Below are 5,658 nucleotides of genomic sequence, written 5' to 3'. Positions count from 1 at the left end.
AGCAATTGTGAATAGAGTGGCAGTAAACATGGATGTGCAAGTATCTCTAAGGTAGTGAGACAAGTCCCTAGGGTATATGTGCAGGAGCAGTATAGGTGGGTAATATGGTAAATCTATCTTTAGTTGTCTCAGGAACCTCCACATTGATTTCCATAATGGCCATGCCAGTTTACATTCCCACCAACAGTGTGGAAGGGGTCCTTTTTTTCCCACATCCATGCCATGTGTTATTTCTTTTTCTTTTTATTTTTCTTTTAAAATATGCAATCCAGGCTGGAGAGATGACTTAGTGGTGAAGGCACTTGCCTGCAAAACCAAAGGACCCAGGTTTGATTCCCCAGGACCCATGAAAGCCAGATGCACATGGTGGCAGGTGCATCTGGAATTCATTTGTGTACCCATTCTCTCTGTCTCTCTCACTCGCTCGCTCTCTCTCCATCTGTGTCTTCTTCTTTCTCTTTCTCAAATAAATAAATAAATATATTTTAAAAATATATGCAATGCTTCACGAATTTGTGTGTCATACTTGCATGGGCACCATTCTAATCTTCTCCGTATTGTTCTAATTTTAGTATATGTGCTGCTGAAGTGATCACTATTGTCATTTGTTTTCTTGGTGATTTTCTCACAGGAGTGGGATGGATTCTCAAAGTAGTTTTAATTCACATTTCCCTCATGACTAAGGATATTGAACATTATGTTAGCTGTTTATAGGTCATCTGTATTTCTTCCTTTGAGAATTTTCTATTGAGTTCCATAGCCCCCCTTTTCAACTAGGTTGTTTGATTTCTTATTTAGTTCTTTTTAAATTCTTTGCATATCCTGGATATTAATCCTCTGTCAGATGTGTATCTGACAAAGATTTTCTCCTATTCCGTACGTTGCCTCTTTGCTTTATTCACAATGTCCTTTGCTGTACAGAAGCTTTTTAACTTCATGAGGTCCCAGTGGTTGATTAGTTGTTTTATTTTCTCAGCAACTCAGATTCTATTCAGAAAGTCATTGACTATGACAATATGTTGAAGTGTTTCTCCTGCTTTTTCCTCTAGGCATTTTAGAGCTTTAGAGCTTCAGGTCTGATATTAAGGTCTTTTATCCAATTGGACTTGATTCTTGTGCATAGAGAGAGATAGTGATCATTTTTATCCTTCTACATATAGATATCTGGTTTTCCCAACACCATTTGTTAAGGAGGTTGTCTTTTGTAATGAATATTTTTGGCATTTTTGTAAAAAATCAGATGGCTATAGTGGCCTGGATTTACTTCTGGGTCCTCTGTCCTGTTCACTTTATCTACGTGTCTGTTTTTGTGCCAGTAGGATGCTGGTTTTTTCCCCCTATGGCTGTGTAATATAGCTTAAAATCAAGTATAGTGATACTAGTAGCCTCAAATTTGCTTTGGATATTTGAGGTTTTATGTGCTTCCAAATGAATTTAGGATTGATTTTTCTTTTATTGTTTGTGAAGAATGCCATTGGAATTTTGACAGGGATTGCATTAAATAAGCAGGTTGCTTTTGGTAAGATTGACATTTTTGCAATATTGATTCTTCCAACTCAAGAACATGGGATGTCTTTCCATTTCCTAGTGTCTTCTGCAATTTCTGTCATGAGTGTTTTATTGTTTTCATTATAGATATCTTTCACTTTCTTGGTTAGGTTTATTCCAAGTTATTTTATTTGATTATTTATTTTTTGAAGTAATTGTGAATGTAAGTAATTCCCTGATTTCATCATCCACATGTTTGTTGTTAGTATGTAGGAAGGCTACTGCTTTCTGTATGTTTATTTTGTATTCTGCTATGTTGATAGAAGTTCTAACAGTTTTTGGTAGAGTCTTTAGGGTCCTTTATATATAGAATCATGCATCTGCAAATCATAATAATTTGATCTTTTCCTTTCCAATTTGTATCCCTTTTTTATATTTTATTTTTATTTATTTGAGAGAGAGAGAGAAATAGGCAGGTAGAGAGATAGAGAGAGAGAGAGAGAAAGAAAGAAAGAGAGAGAGGGAGAGAGAGAGAGACAGATAAAATAGGGGTTCCAGGGCCTCCAGCCACTGTCAATGAACCCCAGATGCATACACCCCCTTGTGCATCTGGTTTATGTGGGTCCTGGGTCTTTTAGCTTTGCAGGCAAGTGCCATAAGTGCTAAGCCAATTTGTATCCCCTTCATATGTGTCTCTTGCCTTGTTATTATAGCCAAGACTTCCAATACTATATTAAATAAAAGTGGGGACTGTGGGAAACTTTGTCTTTTTCCTCATTTTAGTGGAAAAGCTTCAAGTTTTTCCCCATGTAGTATTATGTTGGCTGTAGGTTTGTCATTAAAAGCCTTTACTATGTTGAGATATGTTCCTTCTATTCCCACTTACTTTAGGACTTTTACTAAGAGGGGATTTGGGATTTTTTTCAAATGCCTTTTCTGCATCTATTGAGATGGTCATGTGATTTTGGACCTTCAGTCCATTTATATAGTGTATTACATCTATCCATTAACATACATTTAACTCTCCCTGCATCTCTTGGATAGCACTTATTTGGTTGAGGTGAATGAACATTTTGACCTGTTCTTGTGCTCTCTTTGACAGCATTTTGTTGAAATCTTTTTGCATCAATGTTCATGAGGGAGTTTAGTCTGTAATTTTCTTTTTCTGTTCTTTGACTGGGTTTGGTATCAGGGTGATATTGGCTTCATAGAAGGAGTTTGGTAGCATTCCTTCCTTTTCTATCTTTTTTTAAATATTTTTTGTTCATTATTTATTTATTTATTTGAGAGAGACAGACACAGAGAGAAAGACAGATAGAGGGAGAGAGAGAGAATGGGTGAGCCAGGGCTTCCAGCCACAGCAAACGAATTCCAGACGCGTGCGCCAGGACCCACGTTAGCCAGATGCACAAGGGGGTGCAGGCATCTGGAGTTCGTTTGCATATCTCAGTTTGGAAGCCCTGGTGCGCCCGTTCTCTTCCTCTCCCTCTCCCTCTCTCTCTTTCTCTCTCTCTCTCTCTCTCTCTTTCTCTCTCTGTCACTCTCCAATAAATAAAGAACAAAAAAATTTTTAAAAAGAGTTATTATTGAAAGGTATGCATTTATTCTTACCATTATTCTTGTTTTATAGTTCTTCTTATTTTTTCTTTGCTCTCTTGTATTAACTATTATTTGAGTATGGTTTATTTTTTCCAGGTTCCTTGTGTGTGTGCTTTTCATTCTCTTCAGCATGAAGGATCCCTTTTAGTATTTTCTGTAGAGCTGGTTTGGTTGTTATATATTCTTTTAGCCTGTTTTTTTTGTGGAATGCCCTAACTTCTCCATCAATTTGGATGTCTAGCTTTGCTGGATAAAGTAATCTTGGTTGACAGTTGTTATCTTTCAGAACTTGGAATACATCATTTCAAGCCTTTCTGTCTTTTAAAGTTTAAAGTATTTTTGAGTAATCATCTGTTGTCCTGATGTGCTTTCCTTTATATGTGACTTGATTTTTCTCTCTAAGTGCTTCAACAAATTTTGTTTGGTTTGTGTGATTTGTAGTGAGATGTTCTTTCCTGATTTTGTTTGGTTGTCATTCTAAAGGCTTCCTATATCTGTATTGACACCACTTTCCCTATTTGGAGGAAATTTTCTTCTATGATCTTGTTGAACATACCTACTATGCCTTTGGAGTAAAATTCTTCACCTTCTTATGTTTGATCTCTTCATAGTGCCCCAATGTCTTGAAATTCCCATTTATGCCTTCCTATCAGAGTTTGTCTTTCTCTCTGTTGGACTGTTTTGCCACCTTCTAGTTTAGATATTCTGCTCTCTCCCTGATCCATTCTACTGGTGAGAGTTTCTACTAGTTTTACATTTGACTTTGTTTTCCATTTCTAGTAATTCTGGTTGGTAATTTTTCATTACCTCTATTTCCTTACTCATGTCTTGTATTTACCTCCTCATTTCATTACTTTGTTTCCTGTGTTCTCTTTGGATTCATTCACATTCAGTAGTTTTTTTTTTTTTCTTTGATTCTTTTGGTTTCTTTGAACAGAAACATAATCTCTGTTTTGAAATGTTTGTCAGGAATTTTATATAAATCAATCTCATTGGAGCTCATTTCTAACAGATTTTTATTTTTTGGTGGAGTTAAATTGTCTTGACTATTTTGTATTTCTTGTATTATAATGTAGAGAGTTTTGCTTCTTGAGTTAATTTGATGCTTGAGTTTTCTAATTATCTGTGGTATTCTTAGAAGGTTAAATCTGACTGCATATATGTTCAGGGTAGGAGTTTAAGGTGCCTGGTGTGGCTCTTACAATACACCCAGATTAACAGCAGAGTGTTGAGTTTGTCTGCCTTGCAAGTATTCTAGTAGGCTTGGTGGAGCAAGTTACTAGCAAATTCTAAAATTCAACTGAGCAATATACACATTCAATCAAAAATCATAAGGGAGTATATATATGCAAGAGTGGGGATTAAACCAACAGATAATCTAATAAAGGCAAAGTCCCTAATGGTGTGTGTTGCCCCACTCCCTTAATCCTGTCAACTGTGAGGCTGAGAATTCTGGTCTGAAATGGGTTCCAGGTCAGCTTGGGGCTGAGTGACACCCTGGCCCCAATAATGATGGAAGAAAAAGACTAAAGAAACATCAAAGACAATAATAGTCAACACCAAAACCCAGCTTATTTGAGAATGGAAAAGCTGACCAAGAACATACCAATGAAATCTAATACATAACCTGCCCTGACATGGGAGGTGAAATTGACACTTCTAGTACAGGCCTACATTCCTGGCTTTATGTAGGTAGGCCCTGTTACCTTGGGGACTGATTCCAATCTCAGTATGCTGACTGTCCACCTCATTCATCCTCTGTTGAGCTGTGGAGGCTTGTGTTACTGGATCTGGTGTTCTGATAGGCTGTTGGGGTGGATGAGTCCTCTGGTGGTTTGTGTCACTGGTGGTGGGGGGATGGGTGGCTGTTCAGGATGCTTGGATTTGTTCCAGAGCTGCTCAGATGGCCCCATTTGTGCTTTCCTTCAGCAGCTGTTCAGCTGGTCCCTTCCACCTTCCCCTTCAGGTTTCTTGATTTCTCAAGGAGACTGGTGTGGGTGGAAAATCCTTTCATCTGGATTCTGCTCCTGCAGCTCTGCCTTTTATATTCCCTTGCCATCCTTAATTTATTTTAATGTTCTTTACTTCCTTGTTCATAATAAAATTCAAGTCATAAACTAAATTTCCACCTATCATATTTTCCAATGGCCACATTTAAAAAATAATTACCTAAGTGAAATTGACATTAATAATATGCTTTTATTTAGTATAACATAGCCAAACATTATAATTTTAACAGTCAATATATGTGTCAGTATTTACTTATTTGTTTTCAAGGTAGGGTCTCACTCTAGCTCAGACTGACCTGGAATTCACTATGTAATCTCAGGGTGGCTTTGAACTCATGGTGATCCTCCTACCTCTGCCTCCCAAGTGGGATTAAAGGCGTGTGCCTCTATGCCCAGCTCAGTACTTACATTTTTAAACTTATTGTGTTCCATGTGTATGCATGTACTCTGTATTTAAAGCCTACCTTAATAATTTTATGTAGCTACCTTTCAAATACTTCATAGCCACATGAGGCTGGCAGCAAATCTATTGGACAATACAATTCTACAGTTTTCAGTACAT

General features: G+C 37.2%; 1 non-coding gene across 1 annotated transcript; it reads right to left on the bottom strand.

Annotated features, from left to right (window-relative positions):
* Window positions 1-489: 489 nt before the first annotated feature.
* LOC123453870 lies at window positions 490-596 on the bottom strand. The gene has a single exon (XR_006633046.1). It is a non-coding gene; the product is annotated as a U6 spliceosomal RNA (small nuclear RNA).
* Window positions 597-5,658: the final 5,062 nt, after the last annotated feature.

The sequence above is a fragment of the Jaculus jaculus genome, chromosome 12 (genome assembly GCF_020740685.1).
Source record: "Jaculus jaculus isolate mJacJac1 chromosome 12, mJacJac1.mat.Y.cur, whole genome shotgun sequence".
Classification (NCBI taxonomy): Eukaryota; Metazoa; Chordata; class Mammalia; order Rodentia; family Dipodidae; genus Jaculus; species Jaculus jaculus.
Note: the sequence above shows the minus strand (reverse complement) of the source record. Positions and strands in the feature narration are given on the sequence as shown.